We start from the raw sequence: 23925 nt of genomic DNA on the forward strand, positions 1-23925 counted from the left end.
TAAGTTATCCTTAGTTTATTATAAAATATAGTTTTGTAGGATTATAATGCAAAATTGCGTAAATATTACAGCAAACAATACCTCCTTCACCGGTAATTAAAGTTCAAGTACATATAAATCTTTAATGAACAGATTTATGATAGTATTTTTACCAAAAAAATTATGCACAATTTTAAAGAAGGTGTAATTTTCGTACAAATCATGAAGGTTTCCTTTTTTGAAGTTAGCTAAGCCCAGTGTTATATTTTATTGTCTTGCAAAGTTATTTATGAACTACTCATAGTGAAGTAAATGATTAGCTTGTAGAGTTAGCCTTTACTACTGTAATAATCAAAGAGCGTTGACTTGTGAAACTATACTAGTTTATGGGTCCCCATCATATTATCCATATATTACGAAAAAATTGAACTATTACTGTTGCTAAGGAAAACTGCTATTTGTAGAGGAGCTTAAACGGTCTATTTATGATGTGATTCATCTTTATTTGTGTTTTTCATGTCAGTCAAGATAGAAACCCCTCATGTTCAAATTTAGTTCTGGCACTTCATGCAGTGACATTTCTGTATTTGATTAAGTAACACTGTTGATTGTGGCTGTCGTTAGTATGAGCTTGTTGCATATTTACTCCCTATAATTTACTGGTGTGTGTGTTATTGGTAACTGCTGCTACACCCAGTACAGAGTGCACTGTACCTGTCTGTATCATGTTTGCTATTAAAAAGGAAATCTCAACAAAAGCAACTTCAATAAAAAATATTCAGTTTTCTAAAATATTTATTTCCAAATTAATGTGCCTTATTGGGCTGGCGACCGTTCATTTTTTTCTTTCATTTATGATTTTACCACTTTCATTGAATCCCAAGATTAAAGCCAGCTTGGTTTTTCTGTTACTTCGCCAAAATCGGAATTATAATCTGATACCCTTGTCCATTAGACACACGCGCGGTCAAACTTTTGAGGCCTCTCAGAGGGTAACATTAGAGTGTTTCTCGGCACGTCAGTGTTATAACCTGCCTAACATAGTGTAGGGCCCCTGCGAGGACGCAAAAGTGCCACAACACGACGAGGCATGGACTCGACAAGTGTCTGAAGTAATGCTGGAGGGGACTGACACTATGAGTCCTGCAGGGCTGCCCATAAATCCGTAAGAGTACGAGGGGGTGAAGATCTCTTCCGAAAAGTACGTTGCAAGGCATCCCAGATATGTTCAATAATGTTCATGTCTGGGCAGTTTGGTGGTCAGCGGTAGTGTTTGAAGTCAGAAGTGGGCCACTGGAGCCAGTCTGTAGCACTTCTGGACATGTGGGGTGTCGCATTGTCCTGTTGGAATTGCCCAAGTGCGTCGGAATGCACAATCGACATGAATGGATGCAGGTGATCATACAGGATGCTCACGTGCGTTTCAACTGTTTGAGTCGTATCTAGACGTATCAGGGGTCCCATCTCACTCCGACTGCAGTCGCCCCACATCATTACAGAGCCTCCACCAGCTTGAACAGCCCCCTGCTGACGTACAGGCTCCTTGGATTCATGAGCTGGTCTGTTGGAGAAACGAGCAGGAGCAAGGACTAATGGAAAGTGCTTGGGATTCCTATCGGGTGTGAGATAACACAGTAAACCTGAGAGCTATAGTAGTACACCCTACGAAAATCTACTTCCAAGCATACGGTACTTCTGCAGGAATAAGAATGATAATAATTACTATGAAGTAATATTTTTCCGTAGGGGAGCCACAAATCCAATCGCATTTGCATATTCTAAAGTAGCTGGTACAACATATGTGTCAGAAAAAGTGTAACAAAGATTTACCAAAACCTCTGTGATTGGTGAAACGCAAAAGGCAGCTTCGGTGCCCCAAATTTTAGTAAATCTAAAATGCTCTAACAATTGATTCATACTACAAAAATAATGGAATTATTTTCAAATTTTCTAAATATTTATTTCGTATAGCATTTACTTGTAACTTCAATTCTGAAGCAGTTGAGCAATGCGAGTTATCAAGTTATACCAACAATAATGCGTTGTTTCACGCTTGTTACACTTAACACCACCATGTGTTACAATGTGCCCCACACTGGAGTACATTTAACATTTCACGTTCATACTTAATATTCCCTACAAATACACATCAACTTCAAAGGGACACTGAGTCTGTTAAGTGATTATTGAGGGATTCTTAAACAAAAATACATATAAAGAAAATAACTTTTCTGGTACACTGTGTCCCACATTCCCCTATATACAGTTACAGTCTTTTCATAGATCGCATATGATGCATAATACAGAGAGGTGAAATACGTTTGCTTGAAAACAATAGCAAGCACTCCTTTGCACATCATGGATAGTATTTATTTTTATCTACATGATAAATACAATTTGGCAAGTACATCTTCCTCACCAAAACACATATATTGCCTACCATTATCTCGTTTGCTTCGTAATTATTAATCGATATTACTAAGCGGCGAAAAAGATAACACAGTTCCGGTTGCAAGTGTAATATCTCGCGGCTTCCAGGGGCAACAAAAAATTGATTCTCCATATTTCATACAATTATTGATTGTATTTAAAACATTTAACTTGCTTCCATAATCTAACAGTTAAGAGGTATAATCTTCCCTTAAAGATTCAACACCATTCATCAAGTAATACAATTAGAAACTATTTACATGTTTCCGGACAGTGCAACTAATGGCGCGCAAATTATCCAAAATTTATTCATCCAGTATTTGAGAATTGTAAACATTTTTTAAATGACATCTTCTGAACATCATGAGTTGCACTTAAAATGTTTAACAGTCAGCATTCGGGTGTGCAGACCATCGTCAGTGGCATGTGATACGGAGGACAACAAACATCTGTATGTACATCGCTATCTATAACATGGCAGTTCTTAAGTTTACTTACATTTTGTATCTCTAAATTAATCACATGTGTATTCATCTTTGAAGCCGTACACAGGTTGCTGACTTTATTGCTGCTGTCAGATGTTAGTTGGTGAGATTTCTTGGTCACGTTTGATACAAAAAGTAGTTTCTAAACGATTGTGAGCGGTGAACTACACATACTGAAAATCGTAGCATCTAGCAGTGGCTATGACCCGAAACTAATTATGAAATTACACGGAAAAAAAACAGAAAGAACAAAGTAAGACATATATATTACCTTTCCATGCTGGGGTCGCATTTCCGAAAAAAATAAGTCGTTTATTTGGAAAAAGTAGCCTGGTCAATTGCTTCAGGGCAGAGAACACTCAAACGTTAAGTATTATGACAAAGCGTGTGACACGACTGAGGTATATAAAATAACGTGTAGTGAATGTGATAAATTTAATTTGGACAAACAAGTAAGAACTTCTAAACGGGATTTAAAGAACATATTAACGTTTGTGAAGCGTGTCCCACAGGATTCAGTTATCATTTAAGAAAATAGAAGCATTCTGTTAATGATATTAATAAAGTACCATCATTCTTTACAAAGGTAGATTATTAAACGTACTACAAGAAATTCAAATACAAAATTCAATGGAAGTATTTGAACTGAAATGACCACTGATATGAACCAACATATTTATTTAAACATTCTGAAAGAGCAGGTGTTGCCTTTCAATCAACATCTACGTGATGAGTATGCTACTGCTACCGGTACTTTTCAAGACGTCAGAAGCAGGGTTCATCGACCTGGACGAATATGTGATTGGTTTTCTGTACGCTTCCCCACCCTATTACATCTCGATAGGCCTACAAAATCACCTGACTGGAACCCTCTAGAAAATCTTTGGGACATGATGGAACGCCACGTAAAATAACATCAGCATCCCCGCAATTTGTCAGATCTGCGAGAAAAAAACTATCAGCGAGTGGCTTAACCTGGATGTGATATACCCACACGACTCACTTCCAAACTGGATCCAGGCGGTTGTGAACTCCGGGAGTGTAATTACACGGTGTTAAATGATATTTGTAGTGATTCTCTAATTACGACTAATTTTTTGCCCAGAGAGTTTATTAGTGACACCCAAGGAGAAGAATCTAGAATTAGGTGGGATGAGAATGCCTTTGATCTCGTTTATCAGGTCGACTGATTTTTTAACTATAAATATTTTCTCAGATGTATAATTTTGGTTAATGATAAAATTAAGCTTTCTGCTTCATTTCTTTTGCTTAATTAATTAATAGTCTTTTTCAGGTGCACTGATGATGTGTTGTACACCTAATTACTGGTCTGGCTATTAAACATTTTATGTCGAGCTCATTTAGAAGATTGTCGCTTAGTATATTTCCGCTGTTCTCGCTGTAAATTTTCATCACCAAACGTATACGTTTGACTGATTACTTCCTTACACTACTCGCAACACATTTTGCAGATAGTATCCACATATACCGCTGAGTGTACCTGCAAATTTACATCGCTGCACGACAGGTAGTTCGGGAGATATGATAACGTTATAAACAGTAAGATGCGTAAAACGCTAGCTTTCTTTAAAACAGAGCGCAAACTACCCCGACTATGTAATCATCCGCTGAATTATCTGAAACTAATAACACCAACATTATTTGATTCTTGCGTCTTCAGTCATGAAGGTGTTACGAGCATAAAGTCAAGTATGCAACACATTTATCTGTAAAGTGATCACACATTTGAACCAGGTTTATACATCGGAGTTAGGTTCTTTAAAGACCTGGAGGGTGAGGTTACTCTGAATGTCCAATCGACTGGCGTTCTTTAATTACACTGGGTTCGCTTCAATGAAATACGAGGCGTTTTTGTAAGTACCATTTTGAAATAAAAATAAAACAAGTGCACTTTTCTTAGCAATTATATTTTTACGTGATGGTCTGTACTTTAATCTACTTTTCTACGTAATGTCCTCCAATATTCGGCGGGTTTATGTATGTTTTTGTGGGTATTTGAAATACCTCCTCCTTTTCAGAATCCCGCCAACTGTGAAATATGCGCTGTGCTTCGTTTTCTTAGTGCTAAAGGCGTGAAAGCAGGTAAAATCCGCCATCAGATCAGTAAACTGGGCGGAGAAAACGTTAAGAGCGATGGGCTGGTACGGAATCGGGTGAGAGCGTTAAAGATGGCCGTACGAATGCACATGATGAAGAATGAAGTGGGCGACCTTAAGTCATTAATGACGATCCCTTGTAGAAATCTGATGAAAAAGTGAGAGGGGCGGAAGCTTCACGATTTCGAAGTCGTATGGCGAGTATCCTCAGGTGTCAAGAAGTGTGCGTTATGCAGTTGTTGTCCAATCAGGTGGCAGGTTCTTACGAGGATGGTGATGAAAATCTCGCTGTACATGCGATAAGCGTCTTAATATTGGTTGGAATTATGCAGAAAAAGTAGATCAAAGTACAGACTTTTATGTAACAGCAAAATTTGCTAAGAAAAGTTCTTTTTTTTTTTTTTTTTCAAACGGCTTGTACGAGGTGCATTCAAGTTCTAAGGCCTCCGATTTTTTTTCTAATTAACTATTCACCCGAAATCGATGAAACTGGCGTTACTTCTCGACGTAATCGCCCTGCAGACGTACACATTTTCCACGACGCTGACGCCACGATTCCATGGCAGCGGCGAAGGCTTCTTTAGGAGTCTGTTTTGACCACTGGAAAATCGCTGAGGCAATAGCAGCACGGCTGGTGAATGTGCGGCCACGGAGAGTGTCTTTCATCGTTGGAAAATGCCAAAAGTTACTAGGAGCTAGATCAGGTGAGTAGGGAGCATGAGGAATCACTTCAAAGTTGTTATCACGAAGAAACTGTTGCGTAACGTTAGCTCGATGCGCGGATGCGTTGCCTTGGTGAAACAGCACACGCGCAGCCCTTCCCGGACGTTTTTGTTGCAGTGCAGGAAGGAATTTGTTCTTCAAATCATTTTCGTAGGATGCACCCGTTACCGTAGTGCCCTTTGGAACGCAATGGGTAAGGATTACGCCCTCGCTGTCCCAGAACATGGACACCATCATTTTTTCAGTACTGGCAGTTACCCGAAATTTTTTTGGTGGCGGTGGATCTGTGTGCTTCCATTGAGCTGACTGGCGCTTTGTTTCTGGATTGAAAAATGGCATCCACGTCTCATCCATTGTCACAACTGACGAAAAGAAAGTCCCATTCATGCTGTCGTTGTGCGTCAACATTGCTTGGCAACATGCCACACGGGCAGCCATGTGGTCATCTGTCAGCATTCGTGGCACCCACCTGGATGACACTTTTCACATTTTCAGGTCGTCATGCAAGATTGTGTTCACAGAAATGCCAACTCTGGAGGCGATCTGTTCAACAGTCATTCAGCGATCCCCCAAAAGAATTCTCTCCACTTTCTCAATCATGTCGTCAGGCTGGCTTGTGCGAGCCCGAGGTTGTTTCGGTTTGTTGTCACACAATGTTCTGCCTTCAGTAAACTGTCGCACCCACGAACGTACTTTCGACACATCCATAACTCCATCACCACATGTCTCCTTCAACTGTCGATGAATTTCAATTGGTTTCACACCACGCAAATTCAGAAAACGAGTGATTGCACGCTGTTCAAGTAAGGAAAACGTCCCCATTTTAAGTATTTAAAACAGTTCTCATTCTCTTTCCAGTCTGGAGAAAAAAAATTGGAGGCCTTAAAACTTGAAAGCACCTCGTACTTAAAAAACACGCCTCGTGAAATTCTTTCGTACATATGGTAACATGGTCGGTGTGCAAAGGCTGAATACATTTGCATGTTCGACAGATTACAGAGAAAACGAGATGAGAAGTCTACAAAATGGTGACAGATACTGAAATGGGATTGGTATTCTTAAAGACACCTCACGTTGGATTGAACTTCCGCTTCGTTGCGTGACTCAGAGGTGAACAACATGGATCGTATTGTGATAGGGAACCAAGACGTTACCTCCTCGCCCTATCATGGAGCGTGGCGGCTGCTTTGTGTCACGTATATTGAGGACCCAGTATTCCCTGGAGTCCACGCCCTTCTGTGGAACATAATAACGCCGGCCGGTACGTCGCCATACCAGCACAATACAGTGTGTGCTGGCTGCGTATGTCTGTGTGTACGTGTATGTGAGTGAGCGTGTGTATGTGGAATTGGATGCAAATGCAGCCTGAGGCCGGGTTTCACCCTCGCGTTGCGCCAAAGAGATCGATGCGCTCTCAGCTTCGAATTACATTCTCCATACCACCATGCAGTTAATTAGAAACCAAGTTGAAATTGTTGATGAAGAAATTGATTGGACTCCCGGAAAATACTGCTCGGTCCGGGCCAATTTCGGAAGTATTCCACTTGTGATCCCTTGCAAATTCCTCTGAAATTGGCATCGCCCTAAGTAGCACGCTGCGAGGATCTCAAGCTAGTTAGTTAGCTAGTTAGTCTCATTTTCTGTGGATAATTTCTACTAATAATCAAAATGATGTGGAACGAGTCATTTTACATTCCTATCGCATGTTCATATGTAAATGTGGCTACATTCTGAGGAGTTCAAATTGTGTTTTTTCTCATGCAGGTATGAATTAATAATTCCGACCCATGTTCTACATATTACTGAGGCAGAGATTATTCTACAAAACAGAGGAGGTAGTTAAGGAGAAACTTTTAAGCGAGTCTGATGAGATCATTGCGTAAGTGATCTTTCGAGTGATTGAGTGTGTTTTGGTTGGCAGGAGAGCCAACACCGTGTTACTAGAGGAGGCAGAAAGGCACGCGTTTTAGCTCACGCAGGCTGGCGTGAGGTCTGGAACAGGACAAGGAAATTAGAATTTAGTAATAAGGACGTAGCTGGTAGAAAACTTAACTTTAATCCATTAATGAAGAACGTCGGTCTTGACGGTGAATGATTCATAATATCAATAGTAACTGGTAATGGCGCCTTGCTAGGTCGTAGCAAATGACGTAGCTGAAGGCTATGTTAAACTATCGTCTCGGCAAATGAGAGCGTATTTTGTCAGTGAACCTTCGCTAGCAAAGTCGGTTGTACAACTGGGGCGAGTGCTAGGAAGTCTCTCTAGACCTGCCGTATGGCGGCACTCGGTCTGCAATCACTAATAGTGGCGACACGCGGGTCCGACGTATACTAACGGACCGCGGCCGGTTTAAAGGCTACCACCTAGCAAGTGTGGTGTCTGGCGGTGACATCACAGAGTGTATACACACCTATTATTCCTACAACACTGGTGATACACTCTTGTGGGAAAAGTTAGAGAATGATGTATATTCAGTTTTCTTTATTCCTTTTTTTGCGAGCTTGGGTGAAGCTGCAGGGAGGAAATTCGAGTATCGCTTCATTGACCTCCAGATGGACAATAAATTTAATTTCATTCCTGTTAACTCGTAAAGTCACACGTCGAATTACAGTCAACTCCATTCAGTGTAATATAACAGGAACATCTCACACTTGGTTATAGAATCATTTATACTATTTAAATTTTGGCCGACCATTCTGTTGTGCTATAACGCCACTACCACGTCATGACAATAAATTATGAAAGGCAGAAACACGATTTCTAACTAATCTTGCCGTTAAGTAGGCCTATGTTTCTTCTATAACAGCAAACCGCTGACTACTGCCGACATATACTGATTAAGTGTTAGGTAGGAGATTACATAATGGAACACAACGAAACAGTAAATAATAACACATCGAAAGTTTCGAATGAAATAAGTAGAGACTCATTAATCCACAGGAATGTTTCAGTGCACCCAAAGCGCACTTACACAAGTAAACTATACCACATAGTCACATTCGATCGTTGATATACAAATGTATAAGTTTTACACAAAATAATTTAAACAATGTGCTCACTGCTATGCAGTGTGACATAATACTTTTAAAAATGTATGTTTTTACACAAGGATAGTGGTGGCAGGTATTTGCAAACTTTCAAATTTAACTTCTAAGAGCTTTTATAGCAAGAATGAATACTTGAGTATTGACACGGTTGAAGTGATTTCAATTACTGGCGACAGGGTAACAACAAAGAACATACATATTTCGCTTAATTACATCAGTATTTTGCATAAATATTGTGAAACAGGTCTATTGGGACTTCGTTACTTATATTTCTGGAATTTGTACGTACTTTGGATGTCTCAAACGCTGGGCGACAACTTTGAATTTGCTGATTATTCCCGCGCAGACTTTGGCCATGGTAGCTGTATCGCTGGGCCTATTCTGTCGTCGCTGCTTGGCAGCGGGGAGCGGAGGGATTCTGTCGTTAGCGGAGTAGTGAGACACGCGCCGAGCAGAGGACTCGTGGCAATGTAGACGCAAATGTAAGTGCATCTGTGTTAAAGTAAAATGATTTGGGTTTGAATATTGTGAAACAGAGGAGATATAATTGAGTTAGAATGAAATGAGATTAATGAAATTAGAAAAGTATGACGAGAAAGGATGGTAATATTTTGTATTTATTGGCACTGCAATTGCGCGTAATTTAGAATGATTGTTGAGTGAGACATTCATATCAGGGAACTTTAGATTTGTCGTTAAAGACTGCGTAATTTTCACTGTGATGCATTTTTTATGATTATTAATTATTTGACTAACATTTTTGAGAATAAGAGTCTGATATCAATGTTGCCTTTCGTCCATGTTAATGAGTGTTGTGACATGAATTTCGTACAATTAATAATATATGAGATAGTTTAAAAGCAGTTTTTAAAGCAATATTTCGCCTAGGAGCATTGGCCACATCCTTGATCCAAGTCAATTTTATTTGAAGGAGTGTCTCACTCTGTGATGGGTATAAAATAATTTACTTGTTGTCTGGAGCACTGCACTAAGTTCTCAGCAACTGTAGTTAATAATTTGCAGCTGGCGTACAGAGAGCAGCAAGCACCGCGATTCCAAGAAATTACATTACGAGACAAGATATTTTCATTTCAGTATGAGTTTGCTACGAAAGTTATCAACGCACAGGGACCATTTCATGAATAGCATTATTAGACAGAAAATTAACACACAGGGACCACTTTGTTTAATTAAAGGGATTAATAGTAAAGTTCAGGATTTAATCAGGTTACAGCGTTTTTTTTAGAAAGATTATAAAACAGGGCAAAATTCATGTTGTACTCTCGCAAGCAGATATATTGGTTTTATCTCGGAGGTCGAAATTCGCGAAGGTAAGCAATAGCAAAGTTTCAACCACGCTCTCAAGCCAAACAAAGGAAAAAAATTAATAAAGAAACCCTTCAATTGCATCTAATCAGATGGCACCCATTCACAAAAAGAGGTAGTCTTACTAGTATCATGAGTGTCAGTGACAAAGCCGACGTTTTACCAATGCACATTTATGACGTGGCGGCAGTCGTCGCTTCAATGTGCCTATTATAAGCAAGTCATCGCTGATTTAACCTTTTGCCAGGCGCGCGGTGTCACTTCTGTCCAAGTACACAATCCACCTGGTCGCATCCTGATTCTTGCCACCTGCCATTGTTAACATTTTCAGTACCTTCCCACTCTTCACTGCAGTAAGCCATCGGTGTGTTTCTATCGCCCTGCCAGTCACCGTCTAGTTGTTGTGAGAATTGCAAGACATTTCTGACCCCAGCGCGCCTGAGAGTGCATCGATTGGTATGGAGGTAAATTGCTTTTTGAATTGTAGTTATTCGAGAATATTCGTATAAATGATACAAATTGCTAATGAAGTACAATGAAATAGGTACTATACATATTCTTTTCAACTTTTTATGTATATTTAGTACCACTGACAACCTCGCTCACGCATCGTTATCACTTTTGCCAATGTGCCGTTTCCAGCCATTATATTTTCAGGTGGCTCCATCCCGGAAGGCTGAAGAAATACGCCATTGACACATCAACTGGTGTGCCGAAATAATCACCTTTTATAATGGTACCAAAGGTGAGGCCGATACCTGGCGGTCAGTTGTGTGCAAATTTTGATGTTTGTAGGCAAACAAGAAGGTGGTCACTAGCAATATTTTTCCATTTTGTAAATGTAAAAAGTACTAATGCCCATTTGCTGTATAACGTTGACCCTAAAACTGATCACCTACTTCAATCAAAATTTCTAAAGGAAGTGGGAGAATCATTGGTTGAAAAGCGTATCAGAATGCGGCAATGTATAGACAATATTCCCAAGCCCATAAAAAAATATATGTTCGGGAGAGGATATAAAACCGTCAGGAATAGTCCCTGGTGCTCCTGGAGCTTCTCATGGGCGGTGCAAAATGTGCCCCAGAAGAGATGACAAAAAAACTTTGTATAAATCTCAAGATGCAAATGCTTTATTTCAAAAGCTCACGCAAACATAATACGTGGACAGTGTATCGATGAAATAGAATGAACTGTATTAGGAGTATTAATATAAATTCTCCATATTATGTTTGTGTTACTGTTAGTTTCAACTGTATTCAATAAAATGGCTCATGTTTATTGTTTTATAAATGAGGAATTTATTTCCTCTATCCCGGATGAATATTTCAAAGACCGTATAGCGATGATTATCGTTACTGAAAGCGCCTAAAGTACTTATTGTACAATAGATGGGGACATAAATGACCCCAGGCGCTCGTAAATGGACCCCCAGCCCACGTGGCTATGTAAGGATTAAACATCACGGCATGGTTTTGTGTTGTGTTGGATGCCCTTAGCAGGTAAAGAAAAATTTCAAGTACACTCATCGCCGAATCGACCCTGCGCATGTATGCTTTGACTGTACATTTAACATTATTACACAAACAGCCAGCAGATGGCATTGCAGACAGCATCAGCTTTTCATATGCCCTATCGATACTTTGCAGTGCGAAATCGAAAAAGTGCCATCTTATTGTGAAGCTGTAGTGTAAATTTGGATCTGCAAATAAAAAAAATTGTAACAAGTGTAAGAGTCCTTATGCCACAACGCTACGATGTACATGAAGCCCTTCAAATGTCTGTTCTGCAGGATATTTGTTAATTATTGCCATTCTATAATCCAAACTATACTGCATATTTTTGAATACTTTTACATTTTGAGATTGGAATGGGAAAGATGTCGTGATGAGTGATCAGAGAGAAGGAGGTAGGAGGGTGCTATCGTTCCATATGTAGCGTAATGTTTCATGATGACGGAACGGCTAGATCCATGTTCTAGGGAATATGTCTGAGACACTGGCCTACATCAATACATTTTTGGAATATTCTGTCAGTACTTGGAGCGACGTAGACATAGTGAACTCTGAAATATGCAGTATTACTGCTACACTAAAATATTTTTTTTATTTTATAATAGCTAACAAACCCAGCATTGCCTATTTTCTATTCGGAACTAAAACAAAAAATTAACTGTGTTTGTAGTGTAATACAGAAAAAATTTCATTTCCATGTATTCGTGAAACCACCTTTGAAACAGTGAAACAGTCGCACAAAGAAACACGCATAATGTACAAGTTTATAAGTGCAGTACCCAAATTATATGATAAAGAATATTGCTTGTGACATGTCCAGGTAGATGGGGGCAGCTGCTTCGTGTCTACAACGCCATGTTGTAAGCGTTTCTATGAGAACGTTGCTTCATAGCTCTATAGACAGCTATTGTTTTCTCCTACAGCAGTTAGCACTTCACAGTTGAAAGCTGTCACAAGCGCTGCTCAGGTATCTGGTATTTCCTTAAGCTGGCTCGACTGTAGGAGCGTCTTAGTATTAAAGGATAAACGTATTATAACTTTAAGCACGAAGCGGAATTTTTTTCGCGCATATCAGTGTTTATGAGGTATATCTCTTGAACTTTGTGTCTACAATAATATATTTTTGTAGGTACATTCAGTGGCGTATGTGGATACTATCTCCATTGCAATAAAATACGGAAGGTTGTGTACCGATATGATAAAGGTTTTATACTCTAGCAGAGTAAGCCTACATTTGTGAACCCATTGTTTGACTACGAAAATGCGTTTGTTTCTTGTGAGTATGACAAGTCCCCCCCCCCCCCCTACTATGACTTACTAGCTCGACTGCTTTATGTTCCTATAATTAAGTGGTGGCACCTGAAACTTGATGCTTCGAAACTGGTAGTGGAATAAATTAACAAATTACTGGGTACTGAAGAGGTTTATTGTTCAACAAATGTGTTCCTCAGTTCCGGTAGTTCACTTGATTAAGTAAATCGTTACTCTTTAAGATAATTCATTTGAAACACATCTCGCTCTCTTTCGAAAAAGATATTTTACGAGTAACGGATGTAGTTTCCAATGGGGTCTTAGGTACGGTCTTCCTAAACGCCAAAAGATGTTCTGCACTGAACCCCCACTGTCCTGCGATAGGTACGATACCTAAGTGTCTTCTAAATGTGTGAATATATGATTTGCTCAAAAAATAACAGAATGCAATATTGTGTAGTATACATTTAACTGTTGAACAGAAGTGAAATTAACATTTCGTGCGCTCCAAAAGAACTGTAATAACACCAATTAGCAGATGGGGTCAGAAACTCTGTAAGTTTGCTCCTGACGCTTCTATGGCTACAGGAAACTCGTGGAGCTCTGTAGCTGTAATAAACTGCAAAACTACTTTTACAGAATTTATTTCTACTGAATTCAGTGAATGGTGGCTCTTTTTAAGACGGAGACTACTCTAATATATTGCTTGTATACAACAGAATGCTACAGAAGAATGCTGAAGATTAGATGGGTAGATCACATAACTAATGAGGACGTATTGAATAGGATTGGGGAGGAGAGAAGTTTGTGGCACAACTTGACCAGAAGAAGGGATCGGTTGGTAGGACATGTTCTGAGGCATCAAGGGATCACCAATTTAGTATTGGAGGGCAGCGTGGAGGGTAAAAATCGTAGAGGGAGACCAAGAGATGAATACAGTAAGCAGATTCAGAAGGATGTAGGTTGCAGTAGGTACTGGGAGATGAAAAAGCTTGCACAGGATAGAGTAGCATGGAGAGCTGCATCAAACCAGTCTCAGGACTGAGGACCACAACAACAACAACAATACAACAGAATGATCTCGCCAGCACCATATTGTACCATTATGAGTAAACGTCAGTAGCGTGGCACACCGTCTAATATGTGTTGGTAATAGCAGAAAGTGATGTAAAGTGAACGTGTGAAATCGGTGATGGCAGACGGTTATATTTTTATATTTTCAGCTCTCTCTTCATCCGGACGTGAGCAGAAATTTGGCCCGAAAATGTCATCCTGGTCGATGGTCGTCGGTCGATAGTGGGCGCGGCATATTCCGCTCACGTCTGCTCCGACTTCGTGTTTCTGACACAAACACTCGTCGCATTACTTGTGACGTCTGGCAGACCGACTACAAACAGTCGCATTATGCTGTTGTGATGCGTGTTGGCCAATCTGAAACGATAAGTACGAAATAAACTGAATTTGTATCTAAAATAAATTTTTACGCTTACAGTCACAATTATCCTTTTATTTATCGTTGCAAGCCGTGATTTGTGAATGATTCCCACATTCAAGTACGTTTTTTCGTGTATTGGGCCTTGGGGCTCAAAATGGATATCATTTCCTGTAATACGTCGTGCAAGATGTAAATAAAATTAAAATCGTAACTGTAGAAGAAAACGTTATTTCATGAGCAAAAAAAAAAAAAAAAAAAAAAAAAAAAAAAAAAAAAAAAAAAAAAAAAAATCTTTGTACAGTAGCAGGCTTTTATCAATCATTCGTACTGCGTAAGACCAAAGGAAGCGAATGAAGCTTATAGATGTTCCCTGTTAAATCCAGCCTAGTAGTCAAATATGGGGTTTCTAGGAAACCTGCTTTCTCGGGTCGCTAGACAATACTCAAACAAATCGTATTAATGAAAATTATTATAAAATGGAAAAATACATTACTTAATTTTGTGGTACACACATGTGTCGCAAGCAACGGGCGACAGACAAAATAAGAAATCTCTTCAGTATAAACAATCCTAGTCCGTGTTACATAGACAGTACAAGCAAGTGATCAGAGTTGACGCTTCTACCCTAGTTGCCAATCTTGAAGCTGCTATCCAACTGGTGCGTCGCCAGTCAGCCGCGGAGTTTATGTCCTCAAACATAGGGGCAGCTGCTGTCGCGTTGTCGCCGCGCAGGATTAACTGAGCAGTCTATGGCGCTGCAGCCATGGCCTGTGCGGCTGATACCGGCGGAGCTTCCAGTCCTCCCTCGGGCATGGGTGTGTGTGTTTGTCCTTCGGATAATTTAGGTTAAGTAGTGTGTAAGCTTAGGGACTGATGACCTTAGCAGGTAAATCCCATAAGATTTCGCACACATTTTTTTTGTCGCGTTGTCGTCCTGGAGAGGGGTCGGTCAGCTTGCGATTGGCTGACGTCTTCTCACAGCCGTCTCTTTTCTATCGTTCTCGACTGGCGTGCCAGCGCTTGACTTCACGCCGTAACATTCACCTCACTAAAACAGGATGGATTGCTGCTTGACTTGTGGCTTACGGCATATGTCCTGTATGAAGCGGCGAACAGACAGCAGAAAGTTTGTTTTCCTCCAGCTCTTCCACAGATTCTTCATATAACAAATAAAAGATTATCAGAGCTCCAGCATCTACTGTTTTGTGAGCCCATTACCTTAATAAAGGCGTCAAGCTGTATCACAGGAAAAGAGTGTTTCAGGACCCACCGTACCCATCAGACTGCAATAACCAGTATCAGAACCGGCATAGAGCAACAGTTTCTCAATTGACAAGTCAATGCAATGCCATTTTGTAAGGTTTCAGTTCTCGTTTGTTCTCATCCTTGTGAGCAGATACTTCTAACGTACTAGTATGAAGTACCAACTACCGAAACTATTTTCTCTGATTTCTTTCTAAAGCCGTGGAACTTAACCAACACGCCACCTGTCTTAGTCCGAGGAACGAACCTCAGCGTATGCGATGATCTGTTCCTTACTTCCCGGCGTAGATTCCGTACAATGATGAAAGCAGTGCTTGCATCAGACGTGTAACATCCAGCAGTTTTTAGGCGGTTTTTCACGGTCAACTTGCAGAAAGCTGGACTGATTCGCCATTCTGCCTCACAAACCCGACACACAGACAGAACACCATTTGAAAAGGCGTATGGGTTTCACGTATAGATGGCATACATCAGTTTCCTGCTTTTGGATAGATCGATAGGAATGGCATCCTTCCACAGAGCTATAGAGTGGTTATTATTAAACTACATCTACTAACAGAGGTCCAGTGTGGGCTGTATTTATCGTATGGTATTGCATTGTATGTTAACCAGGGGCCTAGAACAGACGGAGAGGCTCTGGCCCCGCCGCAGCCGCAGTGATCCACAACCACACGACGACTACCGCAGTCTACTTCACCCCTCCACCACCTTCCACCGAACCCAGGGTTATTGTGCCGTTAAGCCCCCGTGGACCCCCCCCCCCCCCCTTCCCCAGGGAACGTCTCACACCAGACGTGTATAACCCCTATGTTTGCGTGGTAGAGCAATGGTGGTGTACGCGTACGTGAAGAACTTGTTTGCGCAGCAATCGCCGACATAGTGTAGCTGAGGCTGAATAAGGGCAACCAGCCCGCATTCGCCGTGGCAGAAGGAAAACCGCCTAAAAACCTTCCACAGGCTGGCCGGCGCACAGGACCTCGACACAAGTCCGCCGTGCGGATCCGTGCCGGGGACCAGGCGCTCCTTCCCGCCTGGAAAGCCGAGCGTAGACTGCACGGCCAACCGGGCGAGCTATCATATCGTAGCGAAACTTGGTAGATGCCCCATCCTGTTGGTAAATGGAGTTGTTCGAATCAGTCTCCAATTGCAGGAAAAGAAAGCTCTCAAGCATGTCGAGATGTGAGGTTCATGTAACAATGTTCTCAGCAAAGAAAAGTGGACCATACACCTTTTCCCGTGAAGCTGCACCAAATACATTTGCCTTTACACAAACAACCTGTTTCTCGGAATTGTTCATGCCATCGTCTAATGCTCTTTGCTGTAGGTGGATCTCCGTCATACCTAATACGAAAGTCACGCTGAACAGTTACTACTGACCCGCAATGCGCAAAATGTAAAACACAAAACGCTTTCTGTTGTACCGACACCGTTTTTACTAGAGGACGTAAACTGATGCTACCTAGCGGAAGATTGCTCTTTCCAAAAGTACGTTGTTCACTCACATATCCCAAATAACGTAATAGTTACGATTTTCTTAAATCGGATGATTCTTTTTATACACCCTGCATTTCCATACATAATGGATTAGGAATTCAGCGTGGGCAGGAAAGGTCAAATAAGAGGGATTTTATCATTAACCGCCGCTCTCACACGTGCACCGCATGCGTCGAAGAGTGGCTGCATCCAAAAAAACGACATTACCAACAGTTGGTCACAGCAGTTTCGGTGGAATCTGGGTAACGTGTTCCTGTATACTGCCTTTCAGATCAGGTGGAGACCGAAGTGTTACTGGTAAACGCTTTCTTTTACACTTCCCCAGAGCCAAAAGTCACATGGATTCAGATCAGCAAAAATGGTTCAAATGTCTCTGAGCACTGTGGGACTTGACTTCCGAGGTCATCAGTCCCCTAGAACTTAGAACTACTTAAAACCTAAGTAACCTAAGGACATCACACGCATCCATGCCCGAGGCAGGATTCGAACCTGCGACCGTAGCGGTCGCGTGGTTCCAGACTCTAGCACCTAGAACCGCTCGGCCACTCCGGCCGGCTCAGATCAGCAGATCTTAGAGCCTATATGTCGGGAAAACCTCTAGGGATAACAGATGAGTTGAAGGTTGCATTCAGCAGATCTTTCTCCAGGCGAGCCACATGAGGTATTGCCCCAACTTACTTGAAAACAGTAGTTTCCACTCAATTGCGCTCTTCCAAAGCGGGAAACACGTGCTTTACAAGATGGTCTCGATGACGTGGAGAAATCACAAAACACCTGACAGGCTCTCTGTACGTATTCTCTTCAAAGAAGAACAAAGGTGCCCGTGAATCCACATCATTGAGTGATATACGGTCAATGCAATCGCTGTTCGTGTGCTACAGCGCCCCAAATTCGGCAGTTCTGTGTACTCACTGAACGCTGCAATATAAAATGCACCTTGCCCCTCCACAGATACTTCCCGACCACATGTCATCAACTTCGATCCATGATCCAAACCGAAGAATAAATTCAGATCGTTGTCGAAGGTCAAGAGGTTCCAGTTGCTGTACCGCCTGGATCTCGTACGAGTACCAACGTAAAACAGACCTCAGAACTCTCCTTACTGTTGACCGTGGGATGACCAACGTACGTGACATTTCAAGAGCTCTAGCATTACCCGGGGCACGTGCTACATGGTAATTTGCAAGAACAGCAACCTCGTCAGTAACTTCCTCCGGGATAGGACGCCTTCCTCTTCCAGGTACCACACCAAGCTCACCCGTGGTTGCGAATTTCATTTAATGACATTGGTCTCTCCTCAGATCTTCCAATCGTCAATTGTCCCCCAACGCAGCACAATAACTGCTGCCGTTCACATAAAACAGTTTCACTAACAGCGAACGGTCTCTCTTTCTCGGTAGCCACACTGTTCACTCACGTTATGGTTTGTCAAATGACATCGTGTATGTCGTAGCGTCGTACAAATAGTGTACAGCGCCATATTTGCCCCGGGTTTCCAAATTTGGAACCAATTTTTTTCGAGTGTAAATCGGTGTCGCATTAACGCGTTTGCATATCGACAAAGCCGTACGATAATTACAGCTCTGTGAGTAGCTGCCCCATAATTATAACTAGCTAGCACAACAGATGGTTCAAATGGCTCTAAGCACTATGGGAGTTAACATCTCAGGTCATCAGTCCCCTAGAACTTAGAACTATTTAAACCTAACTAACCTAAGGACATCACACACATCCATGCCCGAAGCAGGATTCGAACCTGCGACCGTAGCAGTCGCGCTGTTCCAGACTGACGCGCCTAGAACCGCTCGGCCACACGGGCCGGCAGCACAACAGAGCCAAGTTCAGAACAAACGATTGCTTCATCACGCGTGGAGCCTGAAATATGGTGTTGTGAAATTTTGGAGATATGCAGGTCACTTCCGGTCACTTGTGAAGCACACATTAGTGCCGCTTGGTGTAGCACGGCAGGCTGCCTGGAAAGCTAGTCAGTCGGCTGTGATGACACGCACCTGCCCGCCTGCAGCGTTTATCGGTAAAGCCGCAGGTGCCCGCGTAGAGCGGGGGCAGGGATGATAACGTAATGCCGCAATAATGTTCTCTACGATAACTATTAGCGTACTTCCTGTGAAATGAATAACACTACATAAGCACGTTAACAAATTCCACTATGTGTAATTAATAGTTAGTACAGTGGATTCAATTTTTCGATATTTAGACAAAAAACTGGTCACACACACGAGAGGCCAAATGTTTTAGCTCTTTCGTAACATGTAAAATTCTTTTCACCTCCATGCCAGACGAGATCCATTACAAGCAATGGCTCGTAATGTTTAAAGCCGTAAAAGAAAATACACCCATTGCTATACCCTAGTACGACAGGCAAATGCCGCCATTGTTTCAGCGACAGATGCATAACCTAAACGTCTTCCTGCCTGCTGCCCACAGCAATCGCTGGTAGTTGTCTCCCACTCTTCCGTTTCATACTGTAACCCACGATACATGCTATAAAATATATAGGCTGCAATCAAAAGAAAAAGACATAGGTGGACAAAAAGTAAGTAAACTGTTTATTACACTACTGACCATCAAAATTGCTACACCAAGAAGAAATGCAGATGATAAACGGGTATTCATTGGACAAATATATTATACTAGGACTGACATGTGATTACATTTGCACGCAATTTGCCTGCATAGATTCTGAGAAATGAGTACCCAGAACAACCACCTCTGACCGTAATAACGGCCTTGATACGCCTGGACATTTAGTCAAACAGAGCTTGGACGGAGTGTACAGGTACAGCTACCCATGCAGCTTCAACACGATACCACAGTTCATTAATAGTAGTGCCTGGCGTATTTTGACGAGCCAGTTGCTTGGCCAGCATTGACCAGACGTTTACAATTGGTGAGAGATCTGGAGAATGTGCTGCCCAGAGCAGCAGTCGAACATTTTCTGTATCCAGAAAGACCTCTACAGGACCTGCAACATTCGGTCGTGCAATATGCCGCTGAAATGTAGGATTTCGCACGGTTCGAATGGGGGGGTAGAGCCAAAGGTCGTAACACATCTGAAATGTAACATGCACTGCTCAAAGTGCCGTCAGTGCGAACAAGAGGTGAACGAGACGTGTAACCAATGGCACCCCACACCATCACGCCGGGTGATACGCCAGTATGGCGATGACCAATACACGCTTCCAATGTGCGTTCACCGCGATGTCGCCAAACACGGATGAGACCATCATGATGTTGTAAACAGAACCTGGATTCATCCGAAAAAATTACGTTTTGCCACTCGTGCACCCAGGTTCGTCCTTTAATATACCATCGCAGGCGCTCCTCTCTGTGATGCAGGGTCAAGGGTAGCCGCATCCATGGTCTCCGAGCTGATAGTCCATGCTGCTGCAAACGTCGTCGAACTGTTCGTGCAGATGGTTGTTGTTTTGCAAATGTCCCCACCTGTTGACTCTCATGGATGGAGACGTGGCTGCAGGATCCGTTACAGCCATGCGGATAAGACGCCTGTCATCTCGACTGCTAGTGATACGAGGTCGTTGGAATCCAGTTCCGGGTTCCGTATTACTCCCTGAACCCACCGATTCCATATTCTGCTAACAGTCATTGGATCTCGACCAACGCGAGGAGCAATCTCGCGATACGATAATCTGCAATCGCGATAGGCTACAATCCGACCTTTATCAAAGTCGGAAACGTGATGGTACGCATTTCTCCTCCTTACACGAGGCATCACTACAACGTTTCAGCAGGCAGTGCCGGTCAACTGCTGTTTGTGTATGAGAAATCGGTTGGAAACTGTCCCCATGTCAGCACGTTGTAGGTGTCGTCAGCGGTGCCAACCTTGTGTGAATGCTCTGAAAAGCTAATCATTTGCATATCACAGCATCTTCTTCCTGTCAGTTAAATTTCGCGTCTGTAGCACGTCATTTTCGTGGTGTAGCAATTTTAATAGCCAGTAGTGTATTTCAAAAGCAATCGGCGTACACTCATGAGCCAGAACGTTATGACTACTGCCCACCGCGACGTAGGATGCCGCCTGGTGGTGTTGCAGGCACGTGACGTGGTCAACGAAAGTATGAAAGCGGAGCAGACACGAGCGGGAGATCACCCTAGCCAAGTTATGGGCTGCAAGTTGGGAAATCCGTTAAGGTAACTGACTTTGACATCGGGCAGATTATTATTGTGCACAGAGCCTTTGAACGAGTGTCTCGAATGTTCACATGCTACTGTCCTGAACTTGTACCAAAAGACATCGAACGACACACGCTTCACAGAACGTGGAGTTCGGGGGATTATCTGCTGTGTAAAGTGGGATAGATGGTGTGTGGCATCCCTGCTGAAGGAGCACAATGGTGGTGCAGGCACGAGTGTTTCGGAGCAAACCGTTCACCGTACATTGTTGAACGTGGAGGTCCGCAGCAGACCACCCCAACTCGTTCACATGTTGACTCAACGACATCGCCGTTTACGATTGTTGTAGGTATGGGACCATCAGGGTTCGACCAACCATCCCTGGAAACGTGTCGGCTCTTCGGGTGAATCTCGGTCTTGCTACAGAAGGTCGCAGGTCATCCGCACAAAAACTGTCATCGGCGGCTCGAAACGTGCACCGCGCCACGGACGCAGTCCTGCGCTTGCATGGGGCCTGTGGTAGTAATCGTTGACACACTGACAGTTGCGAACCACCTACATCGCTTCATGCTTGATGGCTTGCCCGTATCTCGGAGCCAGAACCGTGTTACGGTGGTCTGAGGAGCATTATATTGAATTCTCACTTTTTTGTCTCGAGTATCAAATTCGCCTGATGTAACCCCTATGGAACCCATCTGAGTCGCTATCGGGCGCCATCACCGGGTTCTAAAATCACCGGCCCGTTATTTACACGAATTACGTGATGTGTACGTAGACATCTAATGCCGCATACATCCGCAAACCTACCATCAAACTATCGGATCCATAACGTGCAGAATCAGTTACGTATTTCGTTCCAAAGATCGACAAATAATGCAGGTGGTCATAATGTTTTGCCTAGTCATTGTAACTGTTAATACTGTTATCCCAGTGTGAGAGAAGACCTTCAGTGTCTTAGTGGGAAAATGCTTGTCGTTGCCTGCGGAACGATGATTGTACCCAAGCGATCTGCTTTTCGTCCAAAACAAATTGACGGTCACCAATGTTCCTTCAAGGTTCCAAAAATATGGAACCGCATAGGGAGAAATCTGCGCAGCACGGAGGATGTGTAAGGGCTTCCCAGCGTACTCGAAACCACCTGGGCAACGTGTGGGCGAGCATCACCCTGCAACAGAATGATGCCGTTTGTCAGTATTCCTGGGCATTTGAAGTTAATATAGCGATTTAGTTTTTGTAAAGTGCCCACGGATTGCTGTGTGTTAATTGTGGCATCGCTTTCCAGGAAGTCAATGAGCAGTGGGCTCTTACATTAAAAAAATAAATAAAAAAAAAGATCATGATGACATTCCCGGAGCAGGCGTGCCTGATGTTTCGAGTATGCTGTAGAAGTTTCGTTGGAAAGCCCTTATACATACCCAAACAGTTCCGATCTCTTCCCATGCGATATCGATATTTTGTAGTTCTGAAGAAAGACATTCGTGGTTGTCGATTTGCTTCAGACTAAGAGGTGCACGCCTAGGCAAAATCGTTGTTCCGTAGACAACCCCAAACATTTAGCCACGAAGGCAATGATCGTCTTGTCTCACAGTGGGATGAATGTATTAACAGTTATGACGATTACTTTTGAAATAATAGACGATTTAGTTATTTGTTCCATCTGTCTCGTTCTCAGTTGACTAGCTCTAATGTGTGTGAAATCGTATGGGACTTAGCTGCTAAGGTCATCAGTCCCTAACCTTACACAGTACTTAACCTAAATTATCCTAAGGACAAACACACACACCCATGCCCGAGGGAGGACTCGAACCTCCGCCGGGACCAGCCGCACAGTCCATAACTGCAGCGCCTGAGACCGCACGGCTAATCCCGTGCGGCCACTAGCCCTATTTCAGGAGGGTAACAGTACAGACTAGTTAAAATAAAGTATTCCACTGAATGGGTACAGTACCACCCGACATTGAAAATAGGTACAACATTCTTCGTTATTCTTGTCAGTACAACATATTTTTTCTAATAATAACTCAATTTCAATTAATACAGCGAAGCCGGAACTAGTGTGGGAAAGAATGACAATTTATTTATTTAATTGATCACATGTGCACTCCCACAAAATAAATCCCTACATCCAGTTTGGTGAGATCTGTGAAATGAATGAATGTATGGTTGTCTGCTAACCGCAGATAGTGAATGTGAATATATGATCATCTTTGAGACGATCTTTTGGTCACCTTTGGTGGAACCAAAGAGATGAAATTTACTGGAACTTTGAGCGCCTGAAATGTGGCTGACCAATGGGTAGCATGCTCTTCCTCCACCTCGACGGAGGTGCGAGATGACCTGAAGAACGGCCATGTTTCAGCACTCTGCCGCTGGGTCTAGTGTTGGTAAGACCTGTCTCAGGTGTGCTCCGTAAAGACAAAAGAGTGGAGACATGGTATGCATGTGAGATACTTAAGAGTAGTTTGGAATAATAATATCTCTATTTCAGGAACTTTTGTGGGGAGAATTAAATGTCAGGCAGGTAATATTAAGGGGATCATAGTAATCTTCGGAAGTGACCAACGGTCACAATGAAACCAAGTGTAGCAATAAGTTGAAATACTTCCGAGTGCTTAAGTTAAGCTGAATTACTAGCGTGTGTACTCTAAGTTGGAAATATTTAAGAAATGGCGTGTGCAGGACTTGAAATTAGAGACGAGTATTTCCACATG

This window comes from Schistocerca piceifrons, chromosome 3 (assembly GCF_021461385.2).
Source record: "Schistocerca piceifrons isolate TAMUIC-IGC-003096 chromosome 3, iqSchPice1.1, whole genome shotgun sequence".
In the NCBI taxonomy this organism is placed as follows: domain Eukaryota; kingdom Metazoa; phylum Arthropoda; class Insecta; order Orthoptera; family Acrididae; genus Schistocerca; species Schistocerca piceifrons.